This window comes from Aulonocara stuartgranti (assembly GCF_965226115.1).
Source record: "Aulonocara stuartgranti genome assembly, chromosome: 15".
In the NCBI taxonomy this organism is placed as follows: Eukaryota; Metazoa; Chordata; class Actinopteri; order Cichliformes; family Cichlidae; genus Aulonocara; species Aulonocara stuartgranti.
In genome coordinates, this window is record NC_138951.1 from 20,861,492 (window position 1) to 20,877,338 (window position 15,847).

At 41.0% G+C, this 15,847-nt stretch overlaps 1 long non-coding RNA gene across 1 annotated transcript; it reads left to right on the plus strand.

Moving 5' to 3' along the window:
* Positions 1 to 13,373: 13,373 nt before the first annotated feature.
* On the plus strand, positions 13,374 to 14,037 carry LOC309688731. Its single transcript, XR_014271153.1, has 2 exons — positions 13,374 to 13,670; positions 13,768 to 14,037. It is a non-coding gene; the product is annotated as an uncharacterized lncRNA (long non-coding RNA).
* Positions 14,038 to 15,847: the final 1,810 nt, after the last annotated feature.

Genomic DNA, 15,847 nt, shown 5'->3' on the forward strand with positions numbered 1-15,847 from the left:
TGAGAGAAGTCCACCATTTCTTTTCTCAAAACCTCCATTCGCTTTATCTGCCTAGAGTTTAACTCATCTGTTTCTCTCTCTGGGTGCTCACTCGTCACCTTATATGGGCATGCAAACTTCCTGTCACCCACACCATTTCCTGTTACACACACACAGCACGCAGCTGCTCAGAGCAGCTCAAGCTGCTTTGCTGTTTCGCCAGGCTAATCAAACTTATTTTGTATTTACAATCTACAAACCCTCTGTAATTCTACTAACTTTTGACCTAAAATGTAGCATCATTCACACAATGATTTCATAATCCTCTCACACACACCTTTTAAATAAACTAAACTCTTATAACATCACTCATGCATCTCTTAAATTAAAAACACTTTCAAACTTTAAAACATCCTACTTTACATCACCAAAGAAATACCTCTCACACCTTTATTCATCATTCAAAACCTTCTAGTCACCGCATTCACACAAGAAATTGAAAAAATAAAACACACCAGCAACTATTGCTGGAGAGAAGTTACTACTGAAAGTAATATGTTAATCTTAAGTATATACAGTGCACTCAATATATTTATCTATCTACATCCAAACTCAGTCAATTACTATACATCCACTACGGCAACTCAAAACTTTATTTATAGTCCTCTAATAAACATAAATGGCATTTGAAACACACACTCAACACTGTTTGCAGCAGTATTTGTAAAACCAACTGTGGCTTAAACAGTTCACTGCTTACTCATTTGCATTTTCACTCACACACACACCGTCTAAAAATAGCAGCAGCATTGCCTCAGACTCCTTTCACACAGATCTTTTTATATTACAAAAACGTCTTATATTTACAACTACTGTCAGATCTGTCAGCTTTAGCGCCTAACCAATTTAGACAAATTTAAAATAACCGCCCACCAATTAACCAGTATCAAGACTTTAACTGTTTCTGGCCTCATTTCTAAAATCCCTAACTCAATTTAAAAGCGTCAACCAACCCAAACTTTGCCTGAAGCTCTATTTTTGGCATTTCACAGCCAAGGCTTACCTCGAAGTGTTAAGTTAAAGTTACACGCCCGAAGACCAACTTCTCCTGTCCAAAAAAGCGCAGGTACCGTTCCAAACGGTAAGGAGACTCTAACTCCTAGTTTAATTCCAGGCTGCCCTGTACCCCACAGTTAAACCACACTGAACTATCCCTCTTCGCCGAGAGGTCAATGTCGCGCGTCCACGACAAGGAGGGAGCGTAACCTCCGGGCTCTGCGCTTCCTAGAACCCCCTCGGTTCCGTTCTAAAATAATTTATAATACTTTGACACAACAATCAACACCCAAAACAAGTGTATAACTGAAGCAGGTCCAACCTTATAACCAAAAAATAACCAAATTCCCTAACATACTAAAATCATTTCCAGCAGTCCAACTGCTTCCCGCGGTCCAACCGCATTAAATCCTTTCCAGCAGTCCAACTGCTTTAAATCCTCAGTACTGTCATGACATTCTCATCAAAATCAAAACAGACATCCACCAGTAACTTCAGTGAGTAGACTTAAATTTTATCATATCCAATTTGGCACACTTTGGAAATAATTCAACAGGTAGTGCCTTACCTTTTGGATAAGCCGGCTTATGCCCACTCACTTAGACCACTGGAATTCATGTCTGCCCGTCAGACCACCTAAGACCCCGGATTTCTCCGTCTAAACCTCCAACTCTCCCTCCTCAATAACCGGACGAAGCCCCCAAATGTTAAGATTCAATATTGAGGAAGGGTACAAGAGGTGATCGAAGAATAACCACACCGATCCGGCCGGGTGAAGTCAAACGATGATTTTAATGAACACACGTGTGGGAAGACTACTTCCTGTCTGCGTACAGAGTTGTCTTCCCACACGTGTGTTCATTAAAATCATCGTTTGACTTCACCCGGCCGGATCGGTGTGGTTATTCTTCGATCACCTCTTGTACCCTTCCTCAATATTGAATCTTAACAGAGGGTAGCACCAATAAGATTAATTAAATTCTGCTCTATTTTAATCTGAGAGCTTTATCAACAGCTACTGGTGAAGAAACATTCGACATTTTATTTATTCAACATTCCCAGAAACAACTGATTCCAACTCAAATCAGCCAATTTTTTCACCCTTTTCTGCTCGACCATCTTGGTTTTGCAACAATTTTATTGTCGAAAGTTTGAACATGTGTAAGAAGTGCTGTCAAAATGTACTTTCTTTCTTTAAAGCATGTCAAATTGACTTTCTCGCCCTTTTTTATCTGATAGTTAGATAAGAACCAAGTTTGTTTTTGTTTGTGCCAAGTTAGGTTACTCAGCACCTGATTATGGACAGACACAGACAGATAGATGTTTCGCGTATTATAGTAAGATGTGAACTGTGACAGATCACAGGGTTGGGCGATTTGTTTCATAGTCATGCTATCGCCTTCTTGTGACATCGTCAATGATGGAAAGCATTGGTGCTGAATGGCAGAGGAGCCTACGATTATGACATTGTGCTGCATCCTCTGTAACATACAGTGTGTGGCCTAAACTTGCACAAACCCCCCAAAGACACCTCTGCCTTCAAGCAAAAATGCACAGATGAATTTTTAACAATAACTTGTCTCTCTATCTCCCCTGCGCTCCTCATTTTCCTTTCCCCAAACACAATGTAATCTCCACAAATGGAGTCCCATTATGCTCTGAATTAAAAATCAATCCAACAGTCAGAAAAATCCTCTTATTTTCTCTCATTTGTAGATAATTTGATAAATCACGTTAGCAGCTCCACACACACAAATTAACTTCAAAACGCAAAGCGCTGGGCATGAACTTGTGTGCATGCCCAGACACATTTCTGTTCTAAGTTTTGTTTATATGTGGCTTATTATTATGAATCTCAGGATAATGATGATATTAATTTAATGCATCTAGGAAATTAGATAAAAAGTGACGAGCAGTTGCTAATGACTCCCTGACATCATTGTCCTTCGTCACAACTCTAACGGCTCATAATTTGGATGACCTACTCCGTCACTGACATTCTGGTTTCTGTTCACTCAATTTAAAAATTCCTTTTTAAAGCAATCTTGACACTTGTATTTATAGTTGTCCTGTCTTTTTTTCCACTGTGGCAGCTTTTAAACTGTTAGTGTGAAATAAATGCAAGTGCATACGTACCACACTTGACAGATTTATCATTTCATTGCTGTGCGTGTGCTCTCACTATAGTTTTGCTTCCTTTATGAGCATACGAGTTTGGGTGATCAATAATAGTTGATATTGTGTTGTCACTCCACTACACAGTGACATATACCACACTAATTTTTAACTACCTCCACTCCCTACAGTGATGGATGGTGATTATATGTTATGATACGATCAGTGATGATTTTCCTGAACAGACTAAAATAGCGGGAACAAAAAAAGGAATATTAGATAAAGTGAAAAAAGAATCTGAAATATAAAGAAAGGGAAGTCGTGAATAGATCCTAATATGAAAGGGATGAATCATTAAATGTATCAATTCTTTCCAGTTCAGTTATTTTCCCCACTCATGACTCAGATTGAAATAAAACAGGGGCATCCAGAGGAGTATGGGTGGCTTACGACACCAACTGTCTGCCATCTATAATCCAGTTTTGAGATCCCTTCCCAGACGCCTTAAGGCTCACTCACATCCTGGGCCACTGGACCTCAGGAAATCACATGATAGGGTGGGGCTAGGTTTCACTATGAGCTCACCCGAAACGCTGTGACGTAGGCTAGAATCATGGCAGCAGTCAATGACGGTCCAGGCGTGGGATTTCTCTCGTGGAAATATGCACATTATCTTTTCCTTTCTATTGGTAGGTGGCACAGTGCACTGTGGCAAGTAAGCAAGCTAGAAGACTGGCAAAGTTATGGAAGAAACACATTAACAAGAGAATTCTGAGTGAAACCAAAGTTACTTTCCCTAGTAACTAGTTACTTAGAAAGTAACGAGTAACTTGAAGTAACTGAGTTACTTTTGAGAGAAGTAACTAGTAATGTAACTAAGTTACTATTTTAAAGTAACTTACCCAACACTGCATCTAACTGACTGGGATCATGTATAACCTCAGATGTGTTTATATGTGCTGTTGAAATATTTTCAATCATAAAATATTTTTCCTACTATGAATGTCTCAGTTACTTCACAGGAGCTGGCCCACTGGCCATGAAAAGTCGTGCTGAAATATTTGTGTTTTCTGACATAAAGTTTCAGTTTATTGTAATTTTTTTACTTTGTCACTGATGTTTTGTCTTTGTGTGTTATGATGTTTTGCAGCGAGCTTGCTACAGGCCAAAATGTGTTGGTCAAACAGCAGCTGCAAATACGCTGATGCTGATCTTTACATCCCATAAAAATTAAACCTATTTTCTTTACAGACATTTATTTCCTTAAATTTTGTTTTAAATGGAAACATAGAGGGATAAAGAGATGAAAAACACACCCTGACTACGGTGGCTTGGTAACTTCATTGGAACACAAGTATTCACTCAAACATAAAAAGTACACTTCTTGGCTGAGGTCCTTGAGAAGATTTTTTTTCTTTTAATGACTGTCATTTATAAATTTCACCTTCTTTCGGAAGAAAATTCAAGGCTCCCTGTAGCACTGAGGCCATTTCACTCAAGGTGACTAATGGCCTCCTGATTGCTGCAAACACGTTGGACAGTCTGATCTTAATTTCTGTGAAACCGTCATACTCTTGACCACAGCATTATGAGCACTATGAATTATGTTAGGGTCCTCAACAGTACTTTTAATTGATTTGCTGCTTTCGCTCTAAAATGGTGTTGTTTGTGAAAAATCTCTTTATTGGATTTATTGTTAGGTTTGGGGAATTATTTCAATCTTGTTGGAGCCTGAATGTTTCCTGTGATTGTCTGGATCAGTGTGTAGTTACTGATGATTTAATAACAAGAGTGAAGAAAAATGTTTTAAACTTTAGTCAAAGCTGATTTTTTTACAGGGCAATCTAGTAAAAAAATGATTTTCATTTACACCGTTAGTGAAGTTAATTCAGTGGGAGTGTTGTTTTCCTGTTTGAAAACCTGAGTTTCTAACAAAAACTACAGGAAAATTCTGTATTCAAGAAATCATCTTTACATACAACTGAAAAGCATAAAAAATACATTTTTATACAGCATAATAAACTGTTTAAAGTAAATAGTGACATACTGACGACCCTGCTGCTAGTAGTCAGGTTCAAATGTGGAACAGGTGTGTTGAATTTGGTGTTAATGCTCTCACACTGATCACTGGAGGTTTAACATGGCACATCATGACAAAGAATTCTCTGAGGATCTGAAAAAAAAACCAATTGTTACTCTGCATAAAGATGGCCTAGGGCAGGGGTGTCAAACTCCAGTCCTTAAGGGCCAGCATCCTGCTTGTTTTTGAGATATCCCTGCCCTACCTGCTGCTGATAATCTGGATCAGGTGTGCTTTTCCAATAAGTAGCTACAAGGGCAGGTTAGTTGGAAAACCAGCAGGACAGCGGCTCTCGAGGTCTGGAGTTTGATACCTGTGGCCTAGGGTATAGGGATGGGTATCCGGTGCCATCATGGATACCGGTTCTGACATAAACGGTAGTAACCAGACGGAAAAGCAGCGCACATTTCGGTGCTTTATTTTGGTGCTTTTTTCCCCTGAAATGTCACACACTTTGGATTCCAGCCAATCATTTTACATTTGCAAGCGTAGTAGGCGGGCCCAGGTACGTACGTTCTTTTAGAGCAGAGCTACAGATTAAAAACACCCAAGGTGAAGCGGTCAAAGTCTGGCTGTACTTCACAGCAAAAGATGCAAACTCAGCAGCCTGCAACAAGTGCTTTAAGGTGATACTGTGCAAAGGAGGTAACACCTCGAATCTGATGAAATACCTGGCGACGCATAGCGTTTTTTTAAAAGCCGAGAAATGCGCCGTATTTGATAGCTTGCTACGAGACCTCACATCGAGCACATTGGGTGTGGTGCCTGTTATCGGACCCGGAGTTAGCAACATCCCCCAAAAACCCGAAGAGGAGAGTCCTGGCCCCTAGCCCTGCCAGTGTAGCAGAAATGATGACGGATGATGATGCAGCAGCAGCCGTTCTTCTCTGCGTGAGTAGCTTAATGTTGTTCGTGTGTAATTTATGTTGAGTAGCTAAACATGAGAGGTTTTTGGACAAAGTTGGTGTGTTTTTTTCCATTGTTTAAGCACTGCTTCCACCCAAGAGTGATACCATATATGCCCCATAGCTGCAGAAAAGGCTAACATTGTTATCTTTTTACAAAAAAACAGCTAAACATGAGAGGTTTTTGGACAAAGTTTGTGTTCTTCATTCTTTAAGCACCGGTTCGAGCACCATTTAAGCACCGGCACTGTTTCAAAAGTACCGGTTTGGTACTGGTATCGGATAAAAAACCTAAACGATACCCATCCCTATTAGGGTATCAGAATATTGCCAACACCCCAAGACTGAGCTGCAGCACCGTGGCCAAAACCACCCTACAGTAGTTTAACAGGTTCCACTCAGAACAAACCTCGCCATGGTCGACCAAGAAGTTGACTGCATATTCTCAGTGTCATATCCAAAGGTTGTCTTTTGAAAATAGATGTATGAGTGCTGCCAGCATTGCTGTAGAGGTTGGAGGTGTGGAGGGTCCGCCTATCAGTGCTCAGACCATACACCACACACTGCATCACATGGCTGTTGTCCCAGAAGGAAGCCTCTTCTACAGATAATGCACAAGAAAGTCGGCAAACAGTTTGCTGAAGACAAGCAGACTAAGAAGTGGATTCCCTGTGTTCTGATGAGACCAAGATAAACGTATTTGGTTCAGATGGTGTCAAGGATGTGTGGTGGCACATCCCCCCCCCCCCTTTCAGAAATTCGGGACAGTATTCCAATATGATAATATGATTCCAGTATGATCCAATATGACAACCCCAAACACACCTCCAAAACGTAGGTGGGTAGTCAAGTACTGGTAAAAGTACTTGACTACCCAACCATGTTTCCATACCCAAAAGAGTTAAGGCAGTGTTGGAAAATAATGGTTGCCACACACAAAAATGACACTTTGGCCAGGTTTGGACATTTTCACGTAGGGGTGTACTCACTTTTGTTGCTGGTGGTTTAGACATTAATGACTGTATGTTGAGTTATTTTGAGGTGACAGTAAATTTACATTGTTATACAAGCTGTACTGACTACTTCACATTGTATCAAAGCATCATATCTTCAATGTTGTCCCATTAAAAGATACAATAAAATAGCTACAAAAATGTGAGGGGAGCAAGCACTTTTGTGAGATACTGTATTTGGTCATTTTTTAAAAAGTTTTAGTAGGATGTTTGTTAACAACAGTTATTTCGGCTCAGTTTATTTCTGCAGTACATTATTTTACAGCATATACATTTACAATAAACCATTCCGAGAAATAAAGTTGCTGTCAATCAGCCCCTTCCCACGTGGCGTTGCATCAATATTGACACGATCCCCAGAACCATGATTTACAGACAGATGTAGGCACTCACTGTTGTGTCTCCTGACATCTTCTGACCTACTCCATGTATACTGATGATGACTTGAGCCAGAAATGTACATAAGACCTGTTGTCATTGATTTCCAGTCTAGTTTTCACACCTCATGTCACAATCCTCGGTCTTTTGACCCAGCATTTTGAGTTTTAGTTTATTTTTGATGTTTATAGTTTATGTTTAAGTTCATTAGGTTATCTAAGTTCATTTGTTTATTAGTCTCCCTTTGGCCTTTGTGTTTCATGCTGCATGTCTTATGTTGTCAAGTTTGTATTGTCATGTCTGTGTCTCATGTTTCCTCTTTTATTTTGAAGGTCCACGTCCTACGTCAGTGTAGTCAGCTTTGCTTCCTTTGGCTCGTTAGTGTCAGCTGTTTCCCCAGGTGTTTCCACTTCCCCTAATCACCCTAGTGTGTATTTAGTCTGTGTGTTTCTGTTCATTCTCTGTCAGGTTGTCTGTTGTTCATGTCATGTTCTCCACGCCAGGTTTTTCATGTTGCTTGTTTCGTTCTCCCAGTTTAGGTTAATGTCAGTTTTACTTCAGTTTGCCTTGCCATTTGTTTGTACCTGTTTTACCTGCCTCGTTAATAAACGGCTCGCTTCTTGTTAACATTCAAGTTTTGGGTCCTTTTTGTCAATCCATACAGTCTGCCTCTGTCAGACACCTCAGCCTTTTCTCCCTGTTTCGCTTCCTTAAGAATGTTTTCTTTACAGCTACGTTTCCACTGAGACTCTTTCTAATGTGGCTTCAGTGAACAGTAGAGTGAGTGAAGGTCCAGATGCAGCCCTCAGGCCCTGCTTCAGGCCTTTACAGGATTTTTTTTTCCTATTTATGAAGGGCATGACTGTCAGAAACTGTTCATCTCCCGCAGATTTGTCCTTTGTCCTCCTCCACTTGTACAGTTTCAATTTTCTTAAAGATGTACTTACACCAATCCAAGATATGCCAAGTTTTTAGCCAACAACTCCCCGGGAAATGCCTTTTTCTTCTTCTACTTCTTTTTGTGTGAAGTGTTCCATCCCTTTAGTTAGGTTCCTTTTTTAATCTTGAACGATTCATTATGTGAGATGTTTTCACTACTAGCAATAATTTTGTTTCTTACTGAAAATCCACAGCTTTAATTCAGTTTAAAGGAAAAAAAAATTAAATTTGAATTTTTTGTAAACATTTAAAGGGTATTATTTGTATTTCTACAAGTCTAATTTATATTGATAATATTTCTTTTTTTTTTTTGTACACATCATATTCAGATTTTAATCACTCTTGTGAACTTTGTGGGATGCAAACTTCACAATTTTAGGTCCTGAGATATTTAATTTAATATTGTGTTTAATGCCACACCGCCCGTTCTGAATAGTCTTGTGCCTGTGTGTGTTTGTTGTACATGCCTGCATGTCTGCCGGCCTACCTGTCTGTCTGTGGTTGAATAAAGGAGTATTCTGTATTTCCTTATTGTTGTCTCCCTACGCTGCTGTTTCTCTGACCTTCTATTGTGAGTTGCTTGGAGACTAACAGAAAAGAGGTGCCGTCCAAACCCTTATATCCTTTCTTCCCTCCCCTCCTCCACACATCTTTCCATCCATCCATCATCAATCCCCTTATCCCATTCATATCTCAACTCCTTTGCCCCTTCATGCCTTCATTTCTGTCGCTTCCTTAAGATATCAAATGTGCTTTCTGTGTGTTCTAGTATACACAGCACCAGGTCGTCCTCCCATACAATGTTGGTGATGTCTGGGTAATAGGGTGCTCAGACTCTCTCTCTCTCACACACACCCTTTATTCACAGCTTTTCATTGTCCCCACTCTCTCATTCACACGGTGCGAGACACTGGCCTTGGGATAGATGCATGTTAGACCTTTTTTGCCCTGTAAAACATTTGATTTCTACCATCTGCTTCAGTGTTTGTGTGTCTGCAAGTATTTATGCACATATTACAACAGCTCAAAGTGAGTCTATATGGCTAAGAGTGGAATTGATCACCCTCCGCAGCTGAGTGGCCGTCATCATTTGTATACCAACACAAGCACCAGCTATAGCACATTTTGATTGATTCCCATTTGTTGCGTCTCTGTTTTTCACCTGTGTTGCCAGGACTGAATGGGAGGAATATGTCACATAGTGATCTTTCTTCTCTTAACAAGCCAATTTATCAGGTGGCTCCTAGGTCCTTGGTGGACGTGGGTCTTTTCATTATCCAGTCGCTCCCTCCTTTCCTCTCCCTATTTATCTGCCAATTCAAAGAAAACCTTCAACAGAAAAACTAAAAAAATAAATCATAGAAAACCTTTCCTTATAAAGAAAAGAGTGGCAAATGACAAGAAAGGCAGCACTTCTTTTCTTTGCAATAGGACAAAAGAGAAAAGAGGGTGACGATGACTCCTTCTTAATTAAGGAGAAGATATAGCAGAGAAGATGGTTCTAATTAAGAGGATCCTGCAAGGTGAGGAGGTGATGCAGCGGAGCAAGACTGAGGAGGGATACCAAACAAAACGTTTTTAGTTTAGCATCCAAAAATGCAGATGGAAGCAATGCTGAAATCTGAGAAATGTTCATTAAATGCTTTGCTTTGCCTTGCATAATTACCAGCTTTTGTGCCGTTTGAATAGTGTGGATGACTTCCTAGCGCCGACTTCCTGAGCCAGGCTCCTGGGTGATGGAATATATTTTCCCAACAAGTGCTGAGCCCGTTTTTCTCTCCCCGAGCCCCGGAGGCTGACACCTGGTAACAAGAATGTAGCTGCTGCCCCTTCTGCCTTTATCCTCAAGGCTCATTCAGCTAATCAGCAGCAGGTTAGACAGAGAGGCATGAAAGCAAGAAAAGACAGGGGTGGAGCAGATGCAGACTGGATGGTTAATTAAAATGATCAGTGCTGTAATAAGAAACCCATAAAAGAGCATCTTAATTAGCCTGTTTTGTGAATATTTTTCCCTGTAGATTGTCCTCTCTCTTGTTGCGATTGGTTATATGTCTTAGATATTTCAACACTGTTAAGTGTTTTGGCAAACGTAGATTAAAACCAAAGACATAAAGAGAATAAATTTAGATTATAACCCACAAATGTCTTCACAAACTTCACCTTACATTTGAACATGCTGGGTTGGCTGAAATGTTGCCATATTTCAATCTTCTTAAACCTAACAAAGTTGTTAGTCCATAAAAATAACCAGTGAGTGAAAGTAAAAGGATGAAAATGAAATTAAGTAAAGTGGAGCAAGTGAGAAACAAAGGCACAAAACAGACGCAAACTATGTAGGACCATATGTCTTTATGTCGGACATTTATCTGTGTGGCTTGGTTTGGATTAAAGTATTTTCTCCATAATATGTATGTAGCTTTTGCCCTTATGTTGAATGGAGACATGTGTTGTGTGTGAACATAAGCAGGTGGGCCCATAACAGGTGTGCGTCCAGGTTCACTGGTCATTATAACCCAGCCATGCTCCTGTTGCTCCTAATGTGAGCTAATGTGGTCAGCTTCAAATATCTTCAAAAACACGCCTTGTGTGTAACGTTGTGATGCGAGTAGCATTTGCCTAAACCACAGTATTTGTTAAACTGGGATGAGAAAGTGTTGGCTGTAATTTATACATGTAACTTTGTCAGGACCCCCTTTACATAATGCCCTCTGTGTTCCATTAACTAAATACCAAACTGCACCTATAAACCTAATCCTGACACGAGTTGTAAAACCAAATCGTAATCTTCCAGTAGCCCTTTAGGCCTGTCCTCTGAAACATGACTCCACTGGTTGTTTTTGGCAGCAGCACATCTCTGTGACCTCTAGCTGTCGTGTAAGACAGGATCAGTCTTTTCAGCACACGGCCCAAAACAGCATATATTTAGGCTGAGCTAACACTAGCCTTTAGTGGGTGTAGTAATTATGACAAGCACAAAGGAGGAAGTTATGTGAGGTGGCTACAGAGTGAGTAAGTGAACAAAACATGGCCTTTAACACAGGACAGAGCTGTTTTCTACCAACAGTCAAGGATAGTTGTTTTAGCAGTGGTAAAGCTTTATACCTGCAGTCTTCCTAATGGCCATCAAAAGGAAGGCTCTTGGAAAATGGCCTTGGCTTCTTTGTATCGGGACCTCAGCAAACACTTAACTAATGAGTTTATGGTTTTAGCTGCTAGTTCCTATTACTGAACACAAAGTTATAGTTGCTATAGTAAACTGTCATGAACCAGGCTGAATGCATAGGGAAAAAAAGCAGGGACATCAATTCAGTTTCAATTTCATTTTAATTTGCCTCAAGCCACTTTATCCCTCTCAAGGCAGGCGTTGCAGATTTGCAACAAGTAAAAGCTAACAACCTGATTACCCCACATACATATTTTATGAGTTTTTTTTTATTCAGAAGTACCACTGCAGGTATTCTTTTGTGCATAAACAACAAAAACTTAATTTGAGCCTGAGAGGGTTAAATTTTAAGGTAAGGACAATGATAAAGAGAAATCCCCAACATTCAAACAACCCCTGCTGACAGCGGGAAAGAAAAACTCCCTTTTAACAGGAAGAAAAAACAGAGGAAGTGAAAAGGCATGAAATGTTTCATGGAAAACAAACCTCATAACACATTTAATTACATATGCAGTAAGCTTGTCAGCAATTAAGAAAAATGGCTGGCTGGTCCGCACATGTACTGTATATGAAGATTTCTCATGTGACATCATACACACATTAAACGTGATATAACCACTGGTTGCTAAGGTAACATGCAATGTTTCTGTCTAACTGGGTGAAACTAGATATAAATAAATACTCACTAACTACTAGCTGAGCTGTACTGCAGCTTGAAATACTTGTTGGCGAATACACATTTTCCTTTATGAAAGGTCTTTGCGGACTGGTCTCCAGGCCTGTGTAACTGGGGCCCTCTCTACACGATCCCAGATTGTCACCGTGGTCGTAACATGTTCAATGTACAAATAAATGTTATGTGGTAGTTAAGTGACACCAATCATTCCCAGCGAGTCCCTCCCCTTATCCCAACAACCACACAAACAGAAAGTAGAAGCTGGTCTAAAAGATGAATGTAGCTTCTGGTTCTGAAAATGAAGACCATAAACTTGCATTCTTTTCTTGATCAGCAGGGGGCAACACCTGTTTTTTCCAGATGACTTCCATTCATAAAAGCCTATCCAGTCAAACGATCACTGTGAGATCACTGAGAGTTGAAGAACTGTCAAAATTATTTCATGTGTAATAAAATGATCAGTGTGGCAGCTCTACCAGGTGTAACAATTAAGTTTAATATCCAGGCATCCACCAAAACAGAATGACGTTTAACGGAGTTTGAAGCTAGCAGGGAGTTAGCTCGCTAGTTTCCACCCCGTCATAATATACCATGTTCTGACTGAGGGATTTCTGAAAAATTTAAATGTACAGCTTTGCTATCACTTCCGACATAAATGATGACAGAAAACTAAACAGTATTGATGTTTGTAGGGTTACTGAAGTTGGGCTAGCTGGTAAAAAATGATGTGCTATGTGGTGGCTAGCGACACAGCTATGGTTAGTATAATATAAACACAGTGAAGCTGGAGGATGAACGCTAACTTTTTTCCACTTGATAAAGCTTAACTGGAGGGTTCCTGATGGTTAGAGACAAATGCAATTGCATGGCAGGATGCTAAACGGGCCAAACTTCAGCCAGGAGAACAACTGAGATAATCCATCCACAATACGAGGTTAGTCATTAATATACTGATGCATGGGTTGGGTTGTTAAGGTTTAAAAAACTAAGCCTTTAAAACGTGCTGCCGATGAATAGTAGTAATAAAAACCCAGAGAGGCTGACAGTGATCACTGACTTTTTTAGGGGCTTGTTCAGATTAAATATGTAGCCGGGTGGAAGTTCGATATTATGGGACATGCCACTGGATGGCACTGTTTTTCTTTTGGGGTACCTCTGAGAGCGGAAGGGATCATGGGGATCTACGGAGACATGCACGAGTGCTAGCTTGCATTGGTGTTATGTGGGTGTGCAATGCCTTTTTTCGCTGCGTGATCTGTTTTGAACGCAAAGTGTGCAACAGTTAAGGCACCAGGAGTAGCTTCCACCAACTTCGCCGTTCGTCTCAGAGGGATCCATATTCCGTTTTCTGCTGGATTAATGCACTGTATGTATTTGAGTTCACACTTGTATTATACTATCTCTGTGGGTAAGAGGGAAATGTACCGTGTTAACTGTTTAATCTTGGCTCTGTATCTATGCAGGAGAAGCCACTACAGTTATTTTTGCACTGCTAAGTTTTGTTTTATTTATGTTTGGGTTTATATCAGACACGAAATGACGCTAGATGTCCTTGAGTTCCAGATGCTGATAAAGTTGGGGAAATAACCTGCAGTAGCAGTGGGTTACCAGAGCACAAAGCTGTTACTGGATAGGAGCTGTCTGTAACAATTTTATTTCTTTATTTTTACAACCTTGTTATTTTCTTCTGAGCACTTACTTTATCATTCAGATTAAAAGAACCCCAAAGATAATCTGTGTTCTGGGCTGGTTAATTTAGCCAGGCTACACAATTTGGTACCAGGAGTGGGGTATCTGCAAAAGTGGCAGCTCAGCGATTTTGTTTTTTATGGGTTTCCGTTTAAGTAGGTTATTTTACGGTGCAAGAAATAACTGTAGTGGTGGTCACCTGCGACGCGAGGGATTGGAAAGGATCGGACGATTGAGTCCATACCAGAGGTGTGCAGAGGAGCAGTGGCCAGTCTTTCCAGAAGAGGGTGATTTCGATCGAGGGAAGGATTCTTTCCAGAGGAGAAGAGGACATCAGTGGCACCTAGCTGAATAGACTGCTAAGGCAATTTCTGCATCCTGACCAAAGACTAATCTGGACACAGACATTTCATTATGTCAGACACAAACAGTGACGATGACCAGGGTTTGGCGGGGGCCACCGCAAGGGACCCTGTCACTGAGCTTCAGGCAAAATTGTCAGAACTGAGTAACAAACATGACCAGGCTATGGCCAGGATAACTGCTTTGAGTGACGGGGCAAGTAGGTCATATGTATATCTGCCGCGAGAGCGACCTATTCAACCCTTTAGTGGGGATGCAACCGTAGATGGACGTTCTGTAGAGGAGTTTATTGATGAAGTACAGAGGGGTATCAGAACTAGAGGCTTGGGTAATGATGATCAGGTTGACTTCATTTTTTCCCTCCTCAGGGGTTCTGCACTTGAAGAGATCAAGTTATGTACTGGGGGAGAGCAAATTGAACCCGAAGAAATATTTTGTTTTCTCAGAGAAGCTTATGGTGAGAGGCGCAGTGTAGCACAGTTACTGCAAACCTTTTTTAGCCGTTTCCAGCTAGAAGGTGAAGATTTCTTTGAGTACTCACACGCTCTGTCCCAGATCCTCCGCTTAGCCCTTAAACAAAGGCCTGATGCAGTACAAGACACAAAGATGGCAGTTAGAGACCAGTTTGTGGAGGGAGTAAGAGACTCCACTCTGCGAAGGGAGCTTCGCAAGATGGTGAGGGAAAAGCCAGAGTCTACACTTTTTGATGTACGTCAGGAAGCAATTGCTTGGTCGATGGAAGAAAAACCTAGTGGCACCAGAGTTGCCAAGAGCAGGCCCATATTAAGTGACAGTGCGGTTGCAAGGGATCAGAGTACCCGTGAAGCTCCAGATAGGTCATCTGCAACTCTAGATGAAATCCTTAAGGTGGTTTCTGAGCAGGGCAAGGCTATTGGGGAGTTACTCAGTGTGGTTAGGGAGAGTGTTACATCCGGAGAAAGGGCCCCTAAACGTGGGATTCCCAGATCAAAGTTCCAGTTCACTGATGATGGGAAGCCCATCTGTTTCAAGTGTAAGGGAGTTGGACACATTGCTAGGGAGTGCAAAACCCTTAAGCAAGGAGCTTCTCCAGTTTCTGTTCCTGCACCTGGTCAGGGAAACTAGCCACCTCGGTTGCCAAGAGCCGGGCAATTCGAGGGGAGACTACTGGCTCAAAGACCCTAACTCGTGAGAGATTTTTTGACAGAGCAGTTGGTAAATGTCCTGAAGTTGAAATTGAGGTGGGAGGGATTAAGGCTAGAACCCTTTTGGATACAGGGAGCCAGGTTAGCACCATCTCAGAGGCATTTTTCCGACAACACCTAATGGGTGAAGATGATGATGTAACCCCTACAGCTAAATGGCTTAAATTGACTGCAGCTAACTCATTGCCAATTCCTTATATAGGTTACATTGAGCTGGATGTGCAGGTCATGGGGTTAACAGCGCAGGAGTGTGGGTTTTTGGTAGTCAGGGACCCCGCCCCAGAACCAGGAGGGCCACAGGACCAAG